At 39.6% G+C, this 24,561-nt stretch overlaps 1 long non-coding RNA gene across 9 annotated transcripts in view; it reads left to right on the top strand.

Annotated features, from left to right (window-relative positions):
* Positions 1 to 24,561, top strand: part of LOC125181970 (uncharacterized) — a 66,270-nt gene that overhangs the window by 39,138 nt on the left and 2,571 nt on the right. For 2 of the 9 annotated variants that reach the window (XR_007160738.2, XR_007160741.2), the window contains one exon: positions 1,106 to 6,059. The exons of 4 other annotated variants lie outside the window; for them this stretch is intronic. This is a non-coding gene — a long non-coding RNA (uncharacterized lncRNA). Of the gene's footprint in view, positions 1 to 1,105; positions 6,060 to 24,298; positions 24,457 to 24,561 lie in introns of those variants that run through there. 3 more of the 9 variants (XR_010834956.1, XR_007160739.2, XR_007160737.2) reach the window with 3 other exon arrangements.

Here is a 24,561-nt window from a genome sequence, read left to right as displayed (position 1 = left end):
CATCCGGCCCCATCGACTTGCGCACATCCAAGCTCTGTAGCAGGTCGCCAACCATTTCCTCATGGATAGCGAAGGCCACATCCTGCTCCCCATCCCCTTCCACCAGCTCAGGGCACTGGGTGTCCGGAGAACAACCGGTATTGCCGCTAAAGACTGAGGCAAAGGCGGCATTAAGCACCTCAGCCTTTTCCTCATCCTTAGTAACTAGGTTTCCCCTCGCATCCAGTAAAGGATGGAGATTCTCCCTAGTCCTCCGTTTCGCGTTGATGTATTTGTAAAAGGATTTTTTGTTGTCTTTAATGGCAGTAGCCAGGTTGAGCTCCAGATGAGCTTTGGCCTTTCTAATTTTCTCCCTGCACAGCCTCGCTACATCCTTGTAGTCCTCCTCAGTGGCCCGCCCTTTTTTCCAAAGATTATAAACCCTCTTTTTTCTGCTAAGCTCCAGCCGCAACTCTCTGTTGAGCCAGGCCGGTCTTCTTCCACGCCGGCTCATCTTTGGGCACGTGGGGACGGACCGCTCCTGTGCCATCACGATTTCCTTCTTGAGGAGCGCCCAGCCTTCCTGGACTCCTCTGCCCTTCAGAACCGCCTCCCAAGGGACTCGGCCAACCAGCGTCCTGAGCAGCTCAAAGTCAGCCCTCCGGAAGTCCAAGACAGCATAGAGCTAGATAGGGCTGCATCCTGCGTCAGGACATATTTGAAAGGCTACACGGAAATAGTTGGCTGCTTGTGTCCCGTACCTGGGGTGCTGCTGCTGGAAGCTCAGAACCTCAAAATCAAAAAAACCAACACCAACAAAAAAAAACCCCACAAAAGTTGGCAGATGGAATTAGTGAGACCCTTAAAGGGCTATGAATTTTGGTAGGGTTGGATAATTCTAAAGCCACGATACAGTCTTCTCAGAAAGGTCTTCTGTATGGAAGAGGGCTGGAGCATGTTTCTTCTGGATAGGCTTGTCGGGTGGTTTGCCTAATTAACTTCCTAATTCCACTGAAATTCCCCTTTACTCTGCATGCTGGACAGATCTCAGTATAAGCAGTACACTGTTCCTTGTGGGATCCTGCATTTATTTCAACGTGACTGAAAATTGCTTTACTTCTTACAGTGCTTGTTGAGCCACCTGTGATCCAGCTGATTTTTCCATATTCACTGCCAGGATTTTGAGACCAGCATTTCCAGAAGAATCCTTTGAATTAAACTTTTATTTAGTCTTTTTTGAAAATGAAAGCCCTGGTGAACATTTGTTGCAGAAGGTGTTATCTGATTATTTAAATTTTGCTCTGAAGAAAGTTAGCAGAGGAAGCAATGTGTTCTATTGCATTTGCTCTGTTAATATTAGAAGAACTTCTACATTTATCCTTGATTTTGTGACAGGTGACGATCTCCTATAAAAATTTAATAATGGGGAACTTGAATTTTCACAGGAGGTATTTCTAAATAAAAGCTTTAAAAAGCCCAAGAAATGTTGTGACTTTAAAAGTGTATTTGTAGCCATGGGATTATACAACAGCGAAAGACACAAAGCAGTGACACAGGATTATTCAGGCAGTATGAATTCAGCTTCTAACTTCTTGAATTTGAAAGTCTTCTATATTGCAAGTAGTAGATATGCTCCATTTAAAAGACAGAGAAACTTAATCTGTGATAAAACCTTTGTGTGGTTTATACCTTGAACCACAGACTCTGACGACTGCATATGCTTTTTCTGTGAAAGGAAACCGCATTCAAATTTAGGACGCTAACCACTTGGAGGCTTAAACTGTCTGGATACAATGAAATTCTGCAATTACCCTTAAAATCTGCCTCTGTAGAACTGAAGGTTAATCTGTTTTACAGCTCAATCAACCATGAACAAACAATGCGGTGCGCTGAACAAAAGAGTAGGAGATTTCAGCATAGCAGTGAGTTGGATTCTCAGTGTATCTGTCCCAGCAGTTTTAATCCTGTAATTCCAGTGTGCCACAAGCTTGAATCTGTAGGTCATAGTAAATGATCTCCAAGAAATATTTAATCTGTCCAAAATTTATGTCAAATAAGGTGGACAGAAATGTCTTGTTTGACAAGCCTATATCATTTAGAATCAATTTTTACTTACATTTAAAAAGGGTATGGAACAAGAAGGAAATAGGATGTAACTGTTTTTCCAGAGTCACGGATGGGTTGGAAGAACTGTTAAATCTGTCAAAAGCACTGTTATCCAGATTTTGTTTTTTTGTTAGAACATGCTTCAGAATTTCAGTTGGAACTGAAAAAGGAATTTGATTTGCTATCTCACGGAACAGTTACACATGCTGCACTGTCCCCTCTTCAGTCATCACTCAGGAAATTAACACTGATTCCGAAAGGAGCCAATATTGTTTTGTAGTAGTACAGTAACATAAGGACAGAAGTTCTGGAACGATGACTGAGGACATTTGGAAAGGTCTTTCTCATTGTTCCCATTCCATGATTGAAGAGTTTGTTGATGTAAATGTGCAGAGAATAACGAGATTAACAGAACAGTTTTTTCGTTAATGGCATCTAGATGCTACCTGGAATGAAGTAAGTATGAAACACAGAGGATAATAGTAAAGTAGGGACATTAATGTGTCGGAAGTAAGGTGCTGATAGAGATGTCCCAGTCTTTCTGTGCATTTCTGGAATCAAGCTGTGTAATTCAGAGTAGGCAATCTGAAGTGCAGTGTTGCAACTAGAGTACAAATATGATGGTATCCTGGGCATGGCAAAACGTTTCCACCAGATGCTTCTGGGTTCCCTTGACTGGCTAAACTGGTGGAATTATGCCCACAGTTGGCAAATTAGACCTTTTAACAAAAATCATAGATGTACAGAAAAGCGCCATAGGAGCTGCAGTGTAAAATATATGCAATCAAGAATTACATTTTTATATGCCTTACCATTAACATTTTATTGAAATTGGAGGTATGTATTTAAGCATTGATACAGTTCAGCATGTAGTATCTACTGCGGCTCTGAAGTCAATCGAGTATGAATTTGTAGGTCTTATGCTGAAGGATAAGTTGTGATGTGATGTGACAGTTTTTCTGCCTTTCTTTTTGAAACAACCAGATTTATTTGAAATGGGCGAGCTATTATACTCAGTCTGTTCACAGTAGCTCTCTTCCTACTTTCATACCTAGATGCCATTAACATTAATGGGAGTTATGCACGAGAGAGGAAATTAAATGGCTTAATTTTCTTGCATCTGGTAGACAGCTGTACTTTAAAAGCAGGCATACAGGAGACCGAGTAAAAAGGATAAAGAATAGCACTTCCTTTTATATGCTGATTCCTATTGTAATAAATCCAGGCTAAGGAATAAGTATTATAATATCCAACTACAGGCTGAAAATTTTACAACGAAACCCCTGGGCATCATGTTTGACAGAAATTAGCTGTATTATATCCCCAAACCACTCTTTATTTTTGGTTCCTGTATGCAAATTACTGTTCAAAACTCACTGTGGACAAATTCAAATGGTACATGGCAGCTTGGGAACATCAAAACCATACAGTCAGCCAGAGTTAGCCTGAGAAAAGATGTTCTTACTCTAGTCTATGCATATTTATGGCTAATCCATGGTGCTCTTTTTTTTTTTCTTTTTTCTAAAAGTGAGACGACAGCATCATTTTCCTAAACCATCTATGTAACCAAGGATATAAAATTAGTTCAGTGTTATTAAGCATTGCCTGATGCTTAATCTGACAGTATCGGATTGATGGCACCAGAGATCGAGGCTGCTGATTCAGAGAGAAAAATGGGTTAAATAGTAAGTTGGTGATACTATGAACCGTGAGTGATCTGCTCATAGCTGGTTCAGAAACTTTGTCTGTACACATATCCGTGCAAACATATTTTATGACCAAAGATAACTTAAATCACAATACGACAAATGATCAGGGTGGTCTAGAACCCACTGGTTAGTGGTTAGTGCTGGTATCGGCGGATCCAGCACTGTACTCGGGATACATTTCCATGTGCAGGTTGAGGTGATCGAAGATACATTGCTACCCATCTGTTTTACTTTCCAGCCAGCCCAGGCAGAAGGTAGGACAGCCCTTTTCGGTGACAATGCAGTTTTAGATGGCTTAAATTGATTCTGAAACCACATCCTTACACAGCAGTGGCAGTGTAATAGAGATGTGGAGAGGGATTTATTGCACTTTTATATGAATGAGCAAATTCTTTTACTCAATAAAGATACCAAATTTCAGTCTGTCCATAGTATACGGCTTTGCACGCACTGCAGTCTGCCATTCACTGTAGCGCAATTCCAGTGACATTGCTAACATCTGGGGCAGTACAGGTGCATAATAAAACCTGACTTTTTTTTTTCTGAAAGAGTCCAATATCTGATCAGGAATAAATAAGTTTTAACCTCAAGTAATCCTTTCCTTCCAACTCCTCACTCAGATTAATGTGCGTAGCTTCCCTCGCAGAATTCCAAATTAGTTCTGAATTTTTCCAGGTGGGGATACGATTTTCTTTCATTTTTATTTGTGTTGGTGAGCTCATTTGGTTACGTGCATTTTCAGTATGCACAAATACTCCTCCTTGTTGTTCACTTCCCGGATAGTTTTGGGGAATTGCCACTTTCCAAGTTGTCAGTCGGACTTTTATTTCAGACAGTGTTTAACGTGTGCTATCTAGTTGACTGTGATCTTTTCTGCAAATTATGCTAGAAGAAGATTAATCTAAAAGGGAAAGTGGGCACTAACAATTCCTTGGAGTGGTATGTGGTTATTTTTGCTTTGGACTCAAATAGGCAGGTCCCTAGCCACAGTGGCAGATATATCATCTGCGTTACATAATAAAATTGTCACTTCTAATTCTATTGGGGAAGATTTATAGAATTTAGGACTTTATGATTTGGGACTCGGTCCGTACATAGTGTTCTCTTTGCACAGAGGGAGGGATAAAAGGTGTTGTTTTATGACTTGGCTGGTTGTCCTGCCTGTGATAGTTTTCTCCATTGCGTGTGTTTTTCTCTAGTAGAATTATAGCTGATAAAAATGAAACAGAAGTAGCAAATTGCCAAAAGGCGACTTGACCCTAAAGACCAGAACTGACCATGAATGAACCGAAAACCCTTTCTATAAGCGTGAAGACTGAGCTCTTCTGTCACATAAGTGTCAGTCAGAGTAACTCCAGTAAAGCTGTAGTGATTCAGATGAAAAAAAGTGATGCTGTTTGATGAGACACTGTAAATGATATGTCAGGTTTAAGACTTTGAGTATATCAGAGGTGAGTAATCTCAACAACTGAATTTGTACAGAAGTACAGCCCAGAAACATCTTGTTTCATTTGAAAGATAGCATTTGTAGGGCATTTAAGCTGACATGGCAAAATCCAATTACTATTAAATAAATGTTTACCATAACAATTTTGCTGGAGCTAGTTCAAGCATCTTTGAAGCAGTTCTCAGTTAATTTTTCTCTCTTTTTATTGTTTGCAGCATACATTTTATTGTCCCATCTTATTCTGTGCACAGTCTGAGAATCCCAGGCAGCTGGCAGAGATTCCTGCTGTAAGCATAATTTTTTTCATTGAGTTTCCAGAGGGTGTAGCACCTGACTGCAGCAAGGGAGGTCTTCCTAAAAACCAAGGCACTATAGAGATCAAGAGTATAATTGCTTGGCAGCTAAGCACCTGACTGTTCCTACAGGGATTTTGAATGCCTTGACATAAGGTGGGATAAAACCTAGGTCATGTTTACAGGGTGTTATTATTCCTCTATAACGATGCCAGTACGTTTCTGCTTTCCTGTGGGAATGCTCTGTTCCAGAATAATCCTTTAAATCCTTTATTGTAAAATAGAATGTCTGTGGAAGGGAGATACGTGACAATACTTGGGGTCTGATACTTGTTCTTCTGTAGTTACCCTGGTCAATATAACTATGTGGACAAGATTTTAAACAGTGTGGAAAAGCCAGAAGAGTTTCTTTTGAATTGTCTTGTACATCTGAATCTTATAAAGATTTTCTCCCTGTGTTGGAGTAAACGATGTAGCAAGCAATGCTCTTTAAAAAAATACCTTCCTGCAATCTCTCACATCCTTAATGTTTTTTTTTTTTGGGAAATCTTATTATAAAAAAAACAAAGCCGTGCTGATACAGCTGCCATCTTCTCTGTCTTAAATCTCTCAGAGATTCTTTTCAGCCTTGATGTATCTTCTGGGTATCCAGAGCCAGGTGATGAACTTTGACCGTGCTACTCATTCTTCTTGCTTTTATTCTTACCTCATACTATCACCTAATTCCCTGTGCCAGCTATTTGTACTACATCTCTATTAAAGAAAGAAAATCTAACAGAACAAGGGGCATGGTTCTTAGAAATACACTCAACTTTTCATGCTGTTCATTTGTCTGTATGCTCTCTCCTTGTACCTGCTTCTCTGTTCACACCTCACTTGACACGAAAACCTTCTGAGGCAAGACTGGTTTTTATTCTGCGTTTGTATGGCGCGGGGGTAATCTTTCCTTATGCTCCAACTACTGTTAGCACCGTATATATTTTCACAACAGTAGTGAAGAAAGGTTCTAATACTCCCAGGAATAAAGGAAGAGGAAAGAAATGTAGTTAAAAGGAATGACGGTAGTGATACAGGATTCATGCAGAATGAAAATAGAAAGCTGGAAGAATATGCTGGGCTTCATAAAGCTCCATGGTTATAGAACTTCATATAAATTTCAGAGGAGTGTGAATTTATGTCCATATCATTATCAGATCATTCTACTTTATTATTCACTTTTAATTAAAAAAAAGAAAAGTTCCAGAAGAGCATGTTTATCCCTGCAGAGATCTTTCAATAAAATAAAAGGAAAGGTAACAGCTAAATCAGTATTCTGTGTGTATTGGGTCTACGCTGGTCAGAAAAAGTAAAGGAGAAAAGGGATAGAGTAAAACTCTGTCTGATCTCATTTGACGCTCAGACCTGATTAAGGTTTTACATAAGATGATAAAAGTCACAGTTACTGTACAAAAATATAATAAAGTTGAAGACTTTTTATGGGCATAATAAAGAAACTTTTAAATTTACATTACAGTAAAATAGCTGGTCTCACTAAAAGCATTTCCCTGGCTGAGATTCATTAATACCAACGTAAAATCTGAAGTAAAATAAGTGTCTGAGATACTTGGGATAGCTTTGACTTGCTATTGCCAGGAGTAAGCTTGTGGTGTTCATTTTTCACTGGCCTTCACAAATCGCATTTGGGAGAGCATTAAAATCAGACAAACCCATCTGAAACCAGCTCTCCTTCTTATGCCATTTGAAGCTGGTAGGTGTAAAATCAGGGTCTGCTTAGTACCTTGCAGAGCCTTTCGCCTAGCTTTGCCTCAAGGCAAAAAAAACCACAAAAGTAATGGACTGAAATGAAACATTTTCAAAACATTTGCCAGTGCGATTCATGCCCTCCCGAGAAGGGGAACTGCCACAGAAATAAGAAGGTCCTTCTGCTGGTCCCATCACACTTCAGAGGCTGGAGGTAAACGGGACTGGCCACAGCCAGCAGGACTCCCCGAAACTTCATTAGGCTCTCAGAAACGGAGAATTAGATCGGGTTTGAGAAGAAAAAATGAGGACAAGGCTAATTCCGTAGGAATTCTGTCATTGCTTGCTGAGCAAATAATAGGAGCCCTTCAGTTAACTTCCATTAAATTTTGGATCCAGCCTTAGAAAAACAGGGTGTTTCCATTGGGTACCACAAAACACTTGACTAGATCTGTCTTTGGTAGGGTGTTTACACTGATTAAAATACTGGCAGAAATACAGACTCTGAATTACAACTGGCTTAAAAGAAAATGTACTGCATCTCCTCTCCTTCCTTCTGGAACCATTTTACATCCTTAAGTGCAAAGCTAAGCTCTGTAACAGTTTTGAAATATCTTAGTGATGGGTTATATTCCTATCAAATTATAGAGAGGGAACATTCCTTCAGGTCCTGCCAAAGAGGTTCTCTGTTGTACCAGTGAAACCTGAAAGCCCAGCCATTGAGAGGAATGAGTGAATCCACGTGAAGCCTTCTGTTGGGCAGAAATAATGGAAAAGGTCTGCTGTATTTCTATGTATTACTGCGTCTGTGAATTAAAAAAATTATCATCTGTGCTGCAGGGCAATACAAGAAGAAGGTGGATGTTAGGAAGAAAGGCAGCTACACCATATTCTTCACTATGTCCTTCCTTTATGCTTATATTTGCACATGGGAACTAAGGCTTTGGGTGTGCTGTAGTCCTTCTTCCTGTATTTTTGTCTTCTGAGACTGGTGCTATAGTTTGGGGTAAGCTGGCTGCTGTAACTCATTGCTGTGGTCAAATGATCTGGAGCAGTATTTATGCCAATGGGTAACATATGTGTGTAAGAGGTGTGCACTGTACTACGCAGTTATTATTGGAAATCAGGAGTGTGACACTCAAACTGATTTAGAATTGTTTCTGAATTAATATGTGCATCTCATAACAAAAATGAATATGCTTCTAGATATGGTAGTAAGTAGTATTGGAGGTACAATTGATTATATAATAGGGAATTGTTAAAGCAAGGTTAATAGCCCCAATAGATTCGGGATTAAAATAAAAATGAAAGTGAGAAGTGCACTGCCAAAATGTTAAACTTGGAAAAGGAGAAATACGGCCTGGAAATATGCTGTGTTTTATACTGCAGAGCTTTAATAGAAGGAAATATTTCATTAATGAAGTCCAGGGCAGAGAAATAGCAAAATATGCCAAAGATAACTCTAGTAGGCAATAATACCCAAAGAATTAAGGCAAAACCCTGCTGCATAGAAACCAATGAACTTTTGCCATCGATTAAGCAGCATCAGCATCTTCCAGCAGAAGTCAGTGGGAAATATCCAGAAGAGATGTCCAGATCAGATGTGCTGATGAGATTTATATTTGCTCTGAGAGGAGACAGAGCCTCCTTAAAAAAATAAAAAAATTGTCAAACATGGCCTGATGAATATAAATTAAGGAAGGAACTGCTGTCCATCTGCAGTTGCTAAGTCCCCATTCTGCCAACCTTATTCTGAACTAAAATCAATAGGACTATTCAAAGGGCAAGGTACTGCTCAACATAATGCAGTAGCTTGCTAAACTACATCAGAAACCATTTCTGAGGTCTTTTTTAACGTGTGCAAGGGTTGATGATGAATAATTTTGTGAATAAAGTGTCATTTTGACACAAATTTACTAGAAATCATTCTGGATTTCAGGCTTCATTCATTATCTGGAATTTCTGTGATCCTCTTGGCATATTATAAATACGCCTGTAGCTAAGCTAGGGTAGATACTCCTATTCAAACCTTCCACTTCTATACACTAGGAACAACTGCAAAACAAACTGATATCCAAAATTTGCGAAATGTTATGAGGTCATACATACCTGGAGTGATACCCAGCATATGTATTGCAAGCTTTCAGTATGTTGGAAGTGCTAATACATGTAAAATATATTCCGTCAGATGCAGCCAAGACATGAGCACAGGATGATGCAAAAAGAAGTTTGTGCCAATTAAAGTAAGTCACTTCACTGTAGGCAACGTGCCATTTTCTTCCAGGTGAAAGCCCAGCTGAATGACATACCAGCAAGTCATCTGTTTGTTAGAAAGTACAGCAAGAGGAAATCTGGTTTGTGTCATACTTCATTGGCAAAATGACTGCAGAAAGTGAATCAAAGTGGCAAAGAAGCATTAATGGAAACCTTCTGAGTTTCCTTTGCTTCGGCCTCTGAAACTGCGCAGCCCTGAGCCACATCATGGGAAGCCTGTCAGGAATGTCACGGTGCATGACATGGATGTAATGCTGCAGTATAACCTGTCTGTGCCATCTAGCCAGAACATTTGAGGACGCGGTTCCAACAGAAGCTGCAGTGACAGGTTCAGTGCTGTGACCCCTTCCATGTTCTGTTCAGGACACGCACAGGGCTGGCAGACAAAGGATGTGTGGGGTCAGAGGATGGGAGAGGAGCTGCAGTACTGTTGCTTGAAGAGTTGCCCTAACTGTGGGAGAATCTTGGTGTAAGGCATACACTCCAAGTTAGATTAGCTGGCAGATCTTTGAAACTAAATTTTAAATTTAAATAGGCAGATATTTGAATTGCAAATATTTGTACTCTATTTTGGGAATAGAAACAATAGTATATAACTTTACCTGACTGCTTTACTGATAGCTGTCATCCTTTCAGATGGAGACACCAAATACTGGTGAAGAAACTTCAGTTATTCAGCTATAAGGAATCTGAAGAATTGTCCCCAAAACATATAAATAATAGGTTAGAGAGAATCATAATCTGTTTAGAGGATATTCTAAAGCAGTGGAATGCTTTGTCATAGTGTGTATTCTCTCATCCTTACATCTTTTAACAGAGAATTCCATGTAAACGCTTTCATAGGTAAAAAGTGAGAGAGGAAGTAACACTATTTATATTTTGCAAATGGAAAATGATAGAGCAGAGCTCAATGGCTAGATTTTCAAAGTTACATAGTTAAATCCTGTGGAGTCAGATGTCCAGATGCCCACACAAATCTTGCCCTGAGTGACTTGCCTAAGGTCACAGGGAAAGTCTGTGGCAGAACAGGAATTTATATCATATCTCCTGACACTCTTAAACTACCTCCTATTGCCTCTGAATTAAGGCATACTTTTTCAGCTACATATTGACGAGAATTTCTGTTTTTTATGAAAACCCCAATTCTGCAGAAAAATGCATGTCTCCAACTTCCTATATGGCAAAACCAAGGGGTTAATGTTAACTTCTTCACCCTCCAAATTTAGACGTTTAAGTCATTTGCCTACAATAGGACATCTGAGTCTGTATATAATCAGGAACTTACACTAAGAAGAGAGTTAAGCACTGAGAATGCTCTGAATTGCTCTCTCCAGGCTCCATTGACTATATCAGGTGCCCACACTCCTGAAGTTGCCTAAAATGAAGAGTGATTGCAAACGTGGGAATTACCTGGGGCTCTGAAGAACAGTGTGGCTGAAGGGAAAAGAGAGGAAGTCCTAAAGTGAAACAGGTTTCACTCAGGATGTTTTGGAGGAGCTGTCTTACCTATCACACTCACTTTTCAGAAAGAAATGCAAATCCTTAAAAAATTTTAAGAACTAAAAGAATTTTTAAAATGTCACTTTGTGAAGTCAGGCTAAAAATCAATTAAAATAAGGGTCATGCGTATTAAATAATTGTTCTTTTTTCTTAATACTGAATAGAGAACAATTTATTTCAAGCTAAACATAGCTACTGTAGCGCATTACTGAATACAAATGATATAAAAAAAAACACAAACCCTTTAGAATGCCACAAAAATATTTAGTCTTATATACAAATATATAAATTCATTACAGATGCATTATTTTAGGATTTGAGCTCCATTCACCATCTTTATGTATAAGTATGTCAGAGCACGTACTGTAATTAGGATAGGTAATTCAATTAAGTGTTCAGACACATTTATTTGTAAAAGCTGTTATCCAAACTGTAAAAAAAGGAAAGACATGAACAATTAGAACTTTTTTAGATATTCCTTAAATGCCATATTTTTGAACGAGCACCCTGCTATTAAGGGAAAGGTACAATTTCCTCTATTTTGTCATTAAAAGGGACATTTTGCACACAGTCCTCAGTTCTTTAACAGCCTGAATCTAAGCTTATTGTTGTCAGTGGATCAAGGTCTTTGACTTAGGCCATAATTGCAGCCAGTGTAAAGGATAAGGGTGGAGTCCTGACTGCTTATTGCAAGGCTGTGAAAGGGCAGGGTGCAGCCTTGTCCATCATAATTACATGGTTCCAAAAAAAAAACTCCTAAGGGGCATTACTCACAGAAAATTCCTATGCTAAAACTTGCTTTTTATAAATCTAAGGTTTTATTACGGAGGAAATGGCAGCCAAAATTACAATTGATTAGAAGTCTGATTCAGTAATTTATATTCCTGTTTGGATTAGTAAGATACAGAAGAGTGACACACAAAAAAACCTGCTCAAATTCTGAATAAAACGGGCAGATGAAAAATTCTGGAAAGACGTTTGTTCATGGCATTACCATGAATTCACTGAAAAGCCTCTTTAGAGAGAGCTAATGTGCATGTTTAAAATTGCCTGATTCTCCTCAAAGGTAAGCAAAATCACTGTACTGCCCAGTGGGTTGCTGCTTGATGCAGCTGGTTAGATAAAGTACCCAGGCAGCCACATGGATAGAAACTCAGTGCTCCCTGGAGGTAGCTATCAGTATTATAATTTAATCACCTTGGGGTCTGCCGTGGGAAATAATAAGACATGAGAAGAATAGTTAATTCTATGTAAAATGCCATGGAAAAACTGAACATCAGGCTCCAGATAAAAACTGAAAATTCACAAAGTGAATTAATGTCTGTACTCAGTGTGAACATGGTCTCCCAAACTTTTAATCCCTGTGCTGCCATTTCAGAGTTAAAGAGCACTAGAATTCAGAATATCAATACCAACTTGCAGCAGTTCCAATTTTTTCAAGTCCAAGTCCTAAAATGTTTTAATGTCTTACAGATCAGTCACTTAAAAAAAAAAAAAAAAGTGCTTGAATCATGGCTGCAAGGAACTGCCTAGTAGTTCAGTGCTCCCCAAAGAGGACACAGAGGGAGGATGCAGAGGCTCACCTATAACGTGATATGCCAACACCCGGCCGTGTTCCCTAGGTAATGAAGAGCTTTCAGATCCCTCACACCCAGGTAAAAATCATATTTGGGCCACAGCAGCAACTTCAGGCAAAGCAATGCCAACACACACTCTGTTCCTCTGAAACAACACGGATGCCCTTCATCTGCACTGTGCTTTCTGGCAAATTATTTTAAGCACCAGTTCAGCTACGTGTGTTCTTGGTACTTTCTCTTTGCCACAGGTAAATTTCCAAAAGTCTGAGACCCAGGGCTGCTTGGAGTTTCCCAAGGGCACTGTGGCATTGACTGCCCTGCAGCTGCCCTGCTTTTTAATGGTGCAATCATACACTAAACTGACAGGTGTTGCAAACTAAGTGAGCAAGGAGAAATAATAAAAAGGGATCTAAAGAGCTCAGAAATACGTGCAGGAAGCAAAATGAGATTCAAGCTGGAGAAGTGCAAGCTAATATAACTGGAGAAAATAATAAATTCAGTTCTGGCCAGCTCAATAGCAAAAATGTGAAATGTGAAAGGAATTTGGAGACAACCAACAAAAAGGATTAAGAGGCAAGACAGAGTAGCTTCTGCACAAACAGGTACAGCACCAAGTAGGCACTCCTGAAGCCCCTACCCAGCTCCTGTTAGGTGCTCATGGTATTCTAGGATCTATTCTGATTCTCAACCCAGTAAATAACAACATGAGGGTTCAGATGAAAAGGTAATGAGGATAGTTAACCCAAAGGAAAAGAAGTTTGAAATATATAGGAACTGACCAAACTCGACCAAAACCAAGCACAATGAACTTTTTGGTAATTTTTATACCCACTAATTCCCCATATTTTAAACATTCATACATACAGTAGAAAATTTTAGCTGACTTGGTCATTGTCTAGTTCAAGTCAAACAGTTGGTGAATTGAAAAATAACATTTCTAAGACAGCTGAGCCTTGCAAGGTATTTCATTTTGCAAGGAAAATAATTTGTAGCTAGTAATTGCAATGTATGTTTCAATATCAATTGCATTAACCTTTGGTTTTGTCCCTTGTCATTGAATACATCAGCAACATCCTGTGTGTTGTGAACTACTTGAATCTGTTCATGATTCCACTGTCCATACATGTTTTAAATCCAGGCAGCTAGATATAAATTATGGATTTCTGGAGGATGATTTTAGGTGACTAGGAAGCTGAACATCTGTTCTGTAGGTGAGCAGCATGGCAGCTAATCTCCTCATGTCAGAAAGCAGTGTGTTTATTCCCAAACTTTTTGTTTGATGCTTGGCTGTGTCTCAGTGTGGATGATGCAAAATACATCTTTTGAGAAGCAAGTGCACACAAGTATTTGAAACATGGGCAGATCTGTTTTAAAATCTTCTACCATGAGTCGATCATGCCAGCTGCTAGGAAGTGCTCACCAGTAACCATATGTTGCAATGAAGATAAGCAAGTACTCTATGTCATACGTGCTTTAAATTGAACATGAGAAGCTTGTGTTTTTAACGTAAAACTCTTCAGGAAAAGTACTGTACTGCTTACTCTGTCTGTACACCAACGATTAGAGGGCGTTACTGCAAAGAAATACCAGCAGCACTACTTTGCAGGAATACTTCTTGCTTGTGAGAGATCACTGAGCCAAACAACAAAAAGTCATCACATCCACTTGGGTTCTAATTCCACATCTCTGCAGGAATGACTTACCCCAGCGAGAACTGGATAGAGCTGTGTTTGTACTATTATGATTTCCTCTTCACAATTGTTGTTTTAATTGTGACTGAGACCTCAGCCATTTGTTAACAATTTGTTATTTTTTTTTTGTCTGAGGTGTGGCAGTGAATGTGAGTTGTTTTGGAAGAAAACAGTTGGAACAAATTACTTTGATTGCTCTATAGAATTAACCAAGATGCCAATAAAAACAAGAGTCCAGATTCAGGCTGTGTTCCTACAACAGTGGGAGGTAGGACCAGACTGTCTTTGTGGAAGTTTTCTCCATGCTATTCTGTGAGGTCGGTGAGAGCTGTGTGTCTCGTGTTGTTGCTCTGCCAGCCTCCAGTAAAATGAAGTACGGGCTGGAGCAGTTTTTGTTGGTTCCTGCTGTTTGTGAGCCTTCAGTATCCTTTACATGAGCTTTAGGATCCCTCTCTTGCCTTCCTGACAACAGTGCACTTCTGATGAATGAAAGGAAGCATTGTAGTGCAGAAGGAAGAAACTGTACATGTGAAATGCACCTAAAAGAAAATCAATCTCAAGGGTGTGAGCGTGTTCTAATCCAGTCCTCCCCTGGCTCTCCCTTTTTTTCTCATGCAGAAATGTAAAGCACCTTCACAATAACATTCTGAAGGTCTTGAGCAGATACCTGCAGGTGAGAAAACATGGGGAAAGTAATATTCTATTCGCTTTTAATGAAGAACATAGAATTTGGAATTGTAATGCTGGGTGTTCTGTATTATAGAAGTTTTCTAGCAACCGTCACAGTAGCATAATTTTGACAATAGTTCCCGACAAGCAGTAGAGGCCCTTCGAACAAATGTTTCTGTAAATATTGCAGTGTGGCCAATACAGAGATTTTAACAATCACTTTTTGGTCGAATGCCATTCATTGCTCACAGTTGCGTGGTGAGAGTGGCTATTCTTATCCCCCAGCTGTGCGCCCATTCCCCTTGAGCTAAAGAAGAACTTCCTCTAGTTGATATGCAAAAGCAGACATACTGCTGAGTTGTCCCAAATCCATCCTGTGCAAGGTCATGGGTCTTCAAGGGCATCAGCGCCGTACGTAAAGCTATCTGCAAAAGACTGGCTGACCATTTGGTTAAGTTTCAGCTGCTAAATTACGTATGGAAGATGTATAGGTGTCCACGCAAGCTGAATTATTTTCTTCAGTTGCTACAGTAATTTTATTTGTGTATGTGCCAAAAGAGTTGTACCAAATTACCTTAAATGGAACAGTAAATACTGATGAGACCCTGTGGTCCACATGAAGAGGAAGATTGTGAAACCTCATGTCTGCTTACTGTCAGAAGTGTGAGTATTCCCTCCTGCAACATCTCTCCTCTGCAGTTGGTGTGTGGTAAGTTTGGGGCTTGTTTAATAACCAGCTCACAGAGCTGTTGAATTTTGTGTTTTGCATTCTTCGCAGTTATTCTTAATGTTCAGATAATTACCTTAGATATTCAAATAGATTAGGGAGTAAACAATAGATTTTCATACAATTGAATCCTGTGAATGAGTATTTTTACTGAAAGGGATTGTTTGGGGGTTGGGATCAGCCATCATGTCTGGGTTTGCTGTATTTTGATGAAAAGGAATTGGACTGCAATGCAGTTTGCCATTGTCTTGGAGAAGGCTGAGAATGTCTGGGTGCTGGACTCTCCAGAAGGTAAGGCTGAGGCTCTGAACTAGGAGCTGAGCCCCCCCCGGAAGCCTAGCTTCATAGGTAGGTGCTATGAACTCCTTGAAATCAGAGCCAAAATAGTCTTCAGAATGCGGAGACGTTCTAATCACAATGCAGTGAAACCTGGGCACGATAAAAAGAAATACACTTTTGAACTCTTATGTACAGTCCCGTGCTACTGCAGCTGATTATATTTTATTTTGAGGCTTCAGATAAGCAGTTGCAGAACAATTTAAAATAAAAAGCTAAAAATGCTTGTATGAGGGATATCTCAAAATTTCATTGCAGATAGTTATGAAAGAAATTCCTGTTCCACCCTCCTGAAATGTGATCATTACAATAACATATATTGCAAAAAGAAAGCATCTGTATCAACACCTCCTAACATAAACTGACGGAAATACTGACTTTCCCTATTATTATTATAAAGGTTGTTAGTACCTCTAATAAAATGTTTCTTGAGCTCCGCAGCTAGATGGGTTTCCTGTGGAATTGTCTAAACCCTTCCAATGCTAACTGTTTTCAATATTAAGAAAAGTATTTGCAGAACTTCTGTACCAGAATAAGGCCACCTTTCCCAGGAAATACAGCTCCAGTTACAGTTTTATTGAAGAAAGGCCAAAAAGGCCAGAGCAGAGTACTTATAGACACATTTCCTTGTCATATGTGGAATGCTAAGTTATTGCCGACGTGCAGCGCTTGTGTTTAAGGATTGAAGGCGAAGCTTACTACAGCAAGACCAGGAGGATGCCAGCAAAAGTGCATGGAGGGAGACTCCTACACAATTCTCCCTCTCCAAACCGTTCTGCCCCACATATACAGAGCGCTGTATTTGGTCTTGGGTTCCTGTCTCTTTTCCAAAGCCCACAGGCTGCCTCGCCCTTCATCTTCCTGAATTCTTTACCATTTTCTGGCAGCCATCTGCTGTGTCTCAGTCGGAAATGTCTGCTCCTCTGTCTTAATTTAAAAAAAAAAAAAAAAACAACATTTTCTTCCAGTTCTTTTGGAGAGGAGTGCACACCAGAGACTGTAGCTCACAGTGCACTTTACCTTTGTCTCAGTAGCTGTAGCTGTGTACAAAGGAGAAACAGGCAGATGCAGGACCAGCTTGTGGAGTAAAAAGAGGATGAGCCTCCAAACAATCCTGTATTCGAAACCAAAGTGAATGTTGAACTTCCAGCTCAATTTTGATTTCCCTTGATATCATATTTTAAAATAAATATGCAGAGGTTTTTTCATTAGCATTACCCAGCCTCCTGTTAGTGCTGTTGCCGTGATGTTCTGGGCGGCCACGCAGGGTGTGTGAGAGGTCTCAACAGCCGCAGGTTGGCTACAATAACGATCTCTCCGGTCCCTCTGTTTAAACAATTCAAAATGTCACGTCAGGAATGAAAAAATATTAATCGCTGCCGAGCTAAAAAAAAAAGTTCCTAGGAAGAAGATTGAAATTGTGGATTCAGGAGCCTGTTGAGTGAGATGGGGATGGTGCTGAGAAGCAGGTAACCTTTGCTCAAATTCTCAAGTCAGGTTAATGTGACGTGAGCTCTTGCAGTTTCTGAGTGCACGTCCATGCAGCTCAACTGCTGCATTGTTTTAAAGAGAAACCCACGTAAAATACAGTAGCATTAGGACATAAACTGGGAAGATTTGGATATTTTGGAATATCTTAAGCATAAGACTGAAAGCAAAATAGTTCCTGTTCACTATGACGTAAGTGGCAGTTTGTCTAAGCAGCATTTAATGATTGTAACAGCAGGGACCAACTTTCTGTTGTAATTAGCTCTATTAGAGTGAAGACATGCACATGGTTGACCTTGGAACAAGAATCAATATTTTTTTTGCTTTTCTCAGTGCATAAATATTTAGCATATGGAGCATACACTTTCCCTTCTTTATTTCTTGCATCATTTAAAATACCGTTTGATCAACATCTAACATGACGTAATATCTAAGGGTATTGAATGCAGATGTTAAATGTTGGATGTCCTTTCACTGTTCTGATGGACCAAATTACCAGACCTTGTAATGGTGAACAAATGTTTATCCAACTGTAATGCACTTTTATTATGGTGATGATAGGGTATGTTCTGAGGTAATGGTTACATGGTCCATTGAGACTTAGGTTCTATACTTGATTTTTCAGCTGACCTGCTGTATGATAGTAAGCAAGTTGTATCTACTCCCGGCCTTTGCTTTTCTTCCCCTGTTTTCCATGTCTCATGTATGTAAAGGGTAAGGTCTTTACAAAAGAGCAAGTCATTTACTGTAACAGGATTTAGCACAGTATGATTTGGTCTTGTTTAAATCTGCTTGGCATTACAGTGATTTTAATAATTACGTATAATCATGGCTCTTAATTCACAGCACTTAGAAATGGTGCTTTTTCTTTAGGGAATCTGTACATTAATCCTCTCTTATACTGATTTTCTCATAATGATATTAAAGTTGTAACAGGTTGTACTGCAAAATACAGATCTAGTATTTTAAAGATCTAGTTATTTAATGGCCTCAGAATTTGCGAGGAGTTTGGTTTAGCCTCAGTAAAGGTCACAGAAATGGGAATAACAGTTTGTGTAGTAACTGGTCACAAGTAGCTTAGGTTGCACTTCAGTCCTCCCTTCAGTTTAAGGGCAGAATTTTTATTTGCCAGATATTGCCCACTCTAGTTTCCATCAGATTTGGACTTTGTCTTGAAGACTTTCCATTTCCCCTCCTGCTTGCAATGTCCAACTACAAATAGCGGACAGCTTCATGGGAAGCTTTGTGTTTGTACTGTATCCTACTGATGCCTGTGCTAACGTTTCATTGAAAAGATGAAGCTACGTAAAACACCATCAGTAAGCAACACAGCTATAATATTGGAGGAGGGGAATTACTAAACACAGTTGGAAAAGAATAAAGCAACTCTTTGTCGTAGTCGCCTTGGACAAGATAGCATTTTAGAAATGAAATTCTGTGAAATAGAACAGAGTTTGGGATTTACCATTACTAGAGATGGCTGTAGTACTGAAAACTAACAAGGTCCTGCATACACTTTAGCATTGGATATGTATATGAGAAGTCCCATGATTGCCATCGTACTAAATTATTAATTCAGCTACTGCCAGTTGACACAACAAATGTGATGTATCTCTAGAAGTGTATGTTCTAAGTGTATGTTCCAAGAGAGAGAATTCAGAAGAGTATTTGGCTCTTGTTAAAATATTTAACCAGACTCACCTTTAGAACCATAAGGAGTTGATGTCTGTTCCATAGTTTGTGCACCTGTATTTGTGTATTTATATCAGCATTTCTGTGTACACAACTGCAGGGAAGGCCGGTTTTACAAGAGAAAGGTACAGAGATTAAAAACTGATTAGTTTAAAAAAAAAAAAAAGTCCCCAATATCATGTACATCAGTACATGCATAGTCTACAGAACATGGGCTTCTTGCAAAACCTGCCAGGCATAGAATAAAATCCCTTTTATGAGGACAGCTGGAGAGTTATGCAACTTCAGGAGGATTATGCAGATGTGTTTATGCTGTGAAGTTGCCTGATGGATTATGAGACTGTGTAGGTTTGATTTAAAAAGAAAAACAACTTAATTCTTTTTGGTAGTGAGTGGAATGTTTCCAAAGAGGGCCAGAAACATGGCCCAGAACAGACAGAGTCTTACTGATGCATAAACCTGTTTTGGTGTCTTCAGTCTGACCAGCCATGAGAGACTGACCATGGTTTATTAAGCTGTAAAATATTAATTAGGCATGTTCTATCAGGAATTACGTCAGGTTTAATTAAGAGGCAGGTGTCATTTTACCTACTGTTTCATTGGAAGACTTTGAACATCTCTGTGCTCGGGCACTGCCCTAGCAGAACTGCGTGCAACTTTTCCTCATCGTTTTGTAAACAGAATGCTAGAAGCAAATATGCAAAGTGAAAGGTGTAGCTATTTCTGGTGGCTGATGGCTCTGTCCACTCAACCAAAACATGCCTTTGAGCTGGAGGAAACTGCAGGGAGTCCTGCAGGTCCGCTGTGATGTTTTCAGAAGGGCTTTGGGGAAGTGAACAGGCTTCGTGCTCATGAATACAGACAGGTCAGAAATTAAAGAGTTGTTCCTGCTCTTAAGAAATATGTATTTGACAGGCAAGATACATGAGCCACTTCTGAAATTGAGTACTTCATGTATAGTACTGGCAAAAGAAGATGGAACTCAAAGGTTATTATTATAGACGGAATTTTGTCCGGAAATGCGAGGCATAGGCACTTTGATCATTAATACAGTATCTCTTACATGGGATCACATCATTGCTGTGAGCGTGAAAACAAATCAATAAAATCCTACACTGCAGCTGGTTAACTCTGTTGAAATTTAAGCAGTCCCAGAGCCCCCAAATTACACAGGATGTTTGGAAATAAGGGTAGGGTATCACATTTAGTAGACGTACTGTGTGTTTTTCACCTGCTTTGGTGTTTAGGGATCCTTTGCTCTCTGACTATGAAATGCACTTTGAATAATTGTCAAAAACTACAGGTTAGAGGCTGGGACACTATTAGCACAGCAGGCTGAAATAATTCAAAAATGCATTGCCAGTAGGTGATTCTGATTGTATTAACATCCATTTCACATGAGGGTCACAGCTCTGAGTTCAGTGAATTTGCTCTTGATTTATATGTCTATAAAGGACAGGAACAATCATAAGATACTCCCTGTGATACTCTGAGATCAATACAAAGAACCAAAGAACAAGGAAGGCTGCTAACAAGCTTTCAGGTCATGGACTGAGCGCTGCAGTCTACTTGTCAGCCATTGGTTGAAAGTGGAGCAAAAACCAGCTATAAATTTGCTAAACATTAGGTATCTCTTTGAAAGTGATTTTATTACATTTGTGAAATGAAGAAGGTCATTAGAAACATCCAGATTTTCTCATTATTCCCCTGGGGCACTGTAATGCTTAATGTATGATTTGCATTTGCTGCAACAAGCCAGCTTTCTACAGCTTTGAATTTTCAGGTGAAAATTATTTCCTATGCTTTTTGAATGTGTTTCCTTAAATTTCTGTTTCTGTAAACTTGCTTTATTATTTCTACTAAGCAGGGCTCTCTTAAGCTACAACAATTTTTTGTATAACCCGGGTTTTGTTAGCTTAGAAGGCAAACATACCAAGTGCCAGCCCAAGTTAGAGCTATTCATGCTACGGACTAGACCCGAACATGTCATTTGGAGAATGAGTTGAGGAACAGCCAGAAACATTTGGTTGTTTTACTGCATGCATTTCAATAATAGCCCTGGGCTTACTAGAGATTTTCCATGCTATTTTCCTTTGATGCTAGTTTGACACAATTTATAGTGTGCTCTAAGAGTGCCAGCTCACACTCAAGTCAGTTCTGTTCTGTTCTGGGGTTATAAAGAAGGCAGGGACAGGATTTACATTCTGTGCTACGAAGGTGAATAGGAATTATTCTAGTCCTAGTCCTTGTCTTGAGTTTTTCTTCATGACAAATGATGCAAGAGGCTTGCATTCAAATATTTCCTAGGAATCCCTGCCCTCATTCTTTCGTCTGAATGAGTGAAGAATTAGGCGTAGCATCCATGTGCAATGTCACATAATTCAGCAGGTTTGGACAGTGGAGCTGTGGAAAAACACAATTCACAAGTTGAACAGAAATCTCCTTTTGTAAGGTGGACAAGGCGCTTTCCCAAACGTTTTGCATCTCCCACCTGACTGAGAAGTGGTGTCCTTTATCATTTAAGCACTGTGACCTTCCCCGAGTTGGCAGATCTCGCCGAGACAAATTCCATGAACCTTCTGAGCTTGTTCGACTTAAGGCTGCAGATATTCCATATTGGACAGGATCCCAGTAATCTGCTGTGCTTTTCCTTCTGTGTTACTTATGTACTTAAACGGCAGCTACAAAAATGATATCATTTCTATGACTGATGAAAAACCTCTTCAAATATAGGATCCTGGTTAGTAGTAAATTTTCCTTAACCTGATTTGTAAGGACTTCTCTGATCAAGTGTGGTGCCGGCATATGAACCCTGTATCTCTGTCACCGCTTAGAGCTTAAACTCTTCTCTGAAGATGCTATTATTTATGGTTTTCTCCCCTGCAGCTTTATGGCTCCCAGAAAGCATGATTAAAAGAAGGGAAAAAAAAAAGGCTAAGTTGCAAATGCACGAGATCTCTCGAGGTGGTAGTGTAGGCGGTGAGAATGGAGATGGGAAATAGCTTGAGACTTCTGTTGTTAAAGGAAATAATTATTCAGAGAAACTGTTTGTAAATGTAAAGGACAGATACTATTTGAATAGTATGCCTACAAGTAACAGATAAGGATTGCAAGGATGAATTTTTGAAAGATTATACCACCTGTCAGGATTTTGGGATGGAAATCCTTATTTTTCTACTTGCTTTACTGAACTGCTGCACTGAACTTTGTACTTAGGCAGGTCACTTTCTTCACTGTCTTACTAACTCAATAGACCTCAGTCTCCACTGGGCCTTCTAGGCATTACTGCAATACAAATACACAAATAATGATCCTGAGGCTGGAAAATCTCCCATTTTAAATGGGCATTAGTTTTTTGTGAAGATATAAATTACTGAGATGTCCAATTACCAGAGCTGCAGCTGTGAAACAGGTGACTGGAAAGTAGAATTTGTTTTATTTGAAGAGAGATTTGAATCTGAAAGTCTTGATAGTGCTTAATTTAAAAAAAGAAATCTCATGTTTCTTAACTCTTTGATTTGGGGAAAATCCTGCTTTTTGTCCTTACTCAATTAGATTTATAAATAAGTATTTTAAGAAGCATTTTACTGTAGTTATAAAAATTACTTTCACTTTGTTTCTTCATATATACTCTTTGTATGTATCCTTACTCACTAAAAAGATGCCTAGACTGAACAGCCAATTAATGCTGTCTTCAGTGGGTCAACCAGTGAAAATGAATGGTGTGGTTTTCCTGGAGGGTAAAGATATCTGCATGGCTGAAATGCTTCGGAGAAGATTTTATTCTAGCAGAATAATTTGTGAGTATGGTTGGTTGAAACTGCTCCATCAAAATTGTTTCTCAACAATAAATTAGTATGTTGACTAGAAACATTTTTTTCCTCCCCAGAAATGTTTCTCCTGGAAGATGTTGATTCTTCTCTTTTATAAAAGTCATGGTACACAAATGTTTCAGCCAAACTTGCTAAATGCTTTTTAAGGGAAAATTATATATAGCTAGATTTTCCCTGGGGGAAAAAAAGAGAATCCAAACCCTCGACTGAGGCCCAGCTGCTGTGAGCTTCCTTTGTAGCTGAAGCCGACGGTGAAAGCGATGCCCCAGAGGGTGCCTGAGATCGAGGGCCATCTAACTCCTGGTATGGCTCCCCGACCTAGCATGAATCTGAGTCGGGTGATTTGCACAAATCTGTGGCATAATAAGATGTTAAATAAGTTTTTCCTCAAGATCATGGCCAATGCTGTGATATTAAGCTGTCTGTCTTCCCCAGGTCTGGCTTTCTGTGAGGACTGAAGCACGTTGATGGGCAGGATAGGAAGGCTTTATTGTCAATGCCTATTGCACTTGGTGTTTCTGAGATGTTAGACCTCGGAGAGTTATTTTGGCAGCAGATTGACATGAACAGTATGAGGAAGGATAGAACAGTATTGAAAAAGTGCTTGCTTCGTTCAGTAACTCTATTTTCTCCCCTCAAAATAGATCTCATAAACTGGAAAGGAACTGGTTAGTAACAAATGAGAATTCTTCAAGAGGGAAATCAAATGTCCCAGTACTAATTAGTTGAAATTAAGATCATTCAAATATTTATATAGGGAAGGCAAGTATTCCGGGAACATGCTGGGATAAATCACATGGCTGAATATTAATAGCAAGGCAGTAAATCTGCGCAGAAGGAATCAAGGTGAAAACATAGGGGAGGGATTGTACTATTTATCAAAAGACAATTGTCCTGGCAGTTAAATACAGATAGCTAGTGAAAGGAGTGTTAACAATGAAATTTTATACTATGCTGACAGAGAAAACGTGAAAGGGAATTAAGACGGAACATTTCTATGGGCCGCAAAGTGGTGAACCAAACAGAAGAAAGTGCAGGAAACTTGTCCCCTAGTTCTGTTCCTTTCTTCCCCGTATCTGAGAGCAACCGGTGTGCGTGCAGCTCAGCTGCCAGCCCGTGCTCAGGCAGGCAGGAGCTTTGGGCCATGTGCAGAAGAGATCTGAATGTGTGTTAGCAATGAGTGTAGACCCAAGAAGACGTCTGCAGCTGGTCCCTGCAGCTCTTTCCCTTACTGCAGGGGAATGTCTTGGTCTGTGCGATTCGCAGGCAGCCCGACCTTTTGCTGTGCCAGGCTGCAGGAGTCCTGCATCAGTACCGACGGGTGGCGCGAGGCTGGGCAGGATGCCTGCTGTTCTGGAGTTGGAAGATGGAAATCTCAGCTGTCTGAAGTGAGAGGTTAGTCCCTTAGCCCAACAATGACAGGCTGCAAAACTGCTGTCTAACTGCTGAAGTTGTTGCCAAAGAATTTACTTAAGGCCCCGAAGTTCTGGGGCATGTCCT

This window comes from Anser cygnoides, chromosome 14, assembly GCF_040182565.1.
Source record: "Anser cygnoides isolate HZ-2024a breed goose chromosome 14, Taihu_goose_T2T_genome, whole genome shotgun sequence".
NCBI lineage: Eukaryota > Metazoa > Chordata > Aves > Anseriformes > Anatidae > Anser > Anser cygnoides.
Note: the sequence above shows the minus strand (reverse complement) of the source record. Positions and strands in the feature narration are given on the sequence as shown.